Source organism: Pteropus alecto, unplaced genomic scaffold, assembly GCF_000325575.1.
Source record: "Pteropus alecto unplaced genomic scaffold, ASM32557v1 scaffold51, whole genome shotgun sequence".
NCBI classification, from domain to species: Eukaryota; Metazoa; Chordata; class Mammalia; order Chiroptera; family Pteropodidae; genus Pteropus; species Pteropus alecto.
Window position 1 is genome coordinate 1,021,207 of NW_006431922.1, and position 2,738 is coordinate 1,023,944.

Sequence of the window (2,738 nt, forward strand, 5' to 3'; positions counted from 1 at the left end):
TTCTTGACTTCCCTGGTGATGATTTCATTTCTGAAACATCATTGAAACCATTATGATTAAAAAATCATACTAATGACATATCATCTGCTAAGAATTTTGTATACTTTATTGATTCATCCAATAAATATTCATTAAGCACCTACTATGTGCCAGGCACTATTCTGGACAAATGCTAAGAAAAAATACAATTACCATTTCTGCTACTGGGGAGCTGACATTCTCATCTAATTCTAATCCATTAAAAAAAATAATGAAGTAGATCTAATCACATTTAGCAGATGGGAATATTGTAGCTTAGAAATATTAAATACCTTGATTAACATAATATTTCAACCCCTTGAATTTTGCTATCATACCCATTGCCTTTAAATAAACCAATAATACAAAAAACAGCTATAGTAGAAAATACAAGTGGCAATTAAATGTTACAGAAGCAGTCATTAAAATATTCAGAGTAAAAACAGGTATGACCTGGTGATGTGAGACTCTAAAATATATATTGTTAAAATTATTTATATTAAAATTTCAATTGTCGATGTAATTGTGATAAACATAATAAAGGTGAAAATAAGTAAGTCTTTTAATTAGAATTTTGTCTACAAGTGTTCATGGATGAAAGTCATTGGTTTATAAACTCCTTGAACTTAAGTGAAATTTGAATGTATAGGGAGAGGGGTATCCAGAGCTTTCATCATATTCCCAAAGTTTTTTCATTCAAAATGATCTAGAACTATCTCTTTAGAAGTTAGTTATATATATCCCCAAAGAGTGCTTTCCAATAGATTTCAATGTAAAGGGGTTTATTAAAGAATATATACCAAAAAAGTAGCAGAGACTTCTACAGAACACTATCTCAACATCTTAGTCACTAAATAAAGTTAATGAAAGTTGTTAAAGACAAATATAAAAATGTTTCACTTAGTTATATTCCAAATAATATCTAAGAAAGTCCAGGTTTGTCTGTTGCTCAGTTTTGACTATACCATACTGACAGATGAGTAAAGAATAGATCTGATAAGATTTGATTTTTATTTTCTGCCTTTATTGTTAAGAAGAGTGATCTTTGGATGGAAAAGTTAGGACGAAGGCTGGTAAAAAGAAATTGAAGCCTGAAATTAATAAAAGACATTTCTATCAGTTGCATTTTTTCTTAGCTTTCAAGTATTACTTATTTAGAACTTTTGAAAATTTAATACCAGTTCATTAGTCTAGTTTACATAACCTTAAGGAATCATAAAGATTTGAAATTTTGGAAGACTGCAAGTAGTCAGACTTAGCTCCAACGTTCCAAAACAGGTCAGAAAGCTTGATTTTAGTCAAGAGTCTTGAATTGATTGTCTAAAATATAGATTGTAAGCACTTAAAATGAAGCCAACATACCTCAGGCTTATGTTCATTTAAACTATGTTTCTCAAATAAAAAATTATGGAAATGCAGTAAACATACTACTGCATACAATAATATGTTTAATAAGTGCCCTAATTAGGATTTTTTTTTTTAGAGCAAAGTACAACACGACCTTACATTACAGATATTAAATATAAAAACCAGAAAACTAAATGGAAATGGTGTCACCTACTCAAATAATATGTCTTGTTGAAAGCAAAAAGATTTAGAAGTTAAATAAGCATGGTTAAAAGACTGGCTCTGAAATCAGACATTTTTATTTTTAGAAATCTAGATCTAATACTTTTAGATTATGGCCTTGAAAAAGTCATTTTACTTTTCTAAGCCTTGGTTTTGATGTAAAATGGGGATAACTATTATCTATCTCCTGGGATTCTGTGAGAATCAAAAAAAAAAAAAATGATACATATAAAGTGCTTACCAGTGGGCCCAGGCTGACATAGTGCTCAATAAATGCTGGCTTTTGTTGCTATTATTATTCCTATTTAATTAAATGTAGTGGTTTTGGTATTTGTAAGCCCTAATGATGTTCAAGGAAAAGGAGCCAATATAATGAAATAATAAATTTTAAAACTGTTAAAGAAATTATCATATGAGAAATATTAGTAATAAGTCTAAGCCTAATCTTCTCATATGTTAATCTAATGCTCCATTAAAATGTAATTAATAATCATTAATGTTAATTTTATTTCAGAGTAAGATTTGTCAAAGTACTCAGAGAACTATGAAGTTATATATAATGTCTAAAACATTATAAAAACATGTGAAATAACAGTATCTATGTACATATAAATGGTTCATTGAATGTAATTGAAAAGATAACCACTATAATTTGCATATTTGTAAATGTGATGTGTTCCTATATTTTAGTGTCCAGTTATTTAGAACAGTGAAAAAGATATCTATTTCTCAGTGAAAATGTTTCATACCAATCACTCACTGAGAGGTTTTGTTAAGCACAGTATTTTTAACAGAACAGGAATTAGTATTCTCAGTCCTTAATTTGGGAGTGCACAAGGCAATTCTGGAAGTTGCTAACTAAATGACACTTTCCTAGTGATTGTACTATGTCATTGCAATATTAAGACATTCTTATTTATTCTTTATTCAGTCCATTTATTAACTTTCAGCCATCCCAGGCCAATGTAGAAAAGGATGGACTAGACATGGAGCCAGCCCACAGGGTACAATAGGCTACCTAAATAATTCTATGCTTGATAAACTGTGGTAAATGCTTATGAAAGGTACGGCTGAGGTTCTCTGGGAAGGAAGGGAAAATATCATTTTAGTTGAGTCTTAAAACCCCAGTACTATAGATCTGGGAGTGGGTG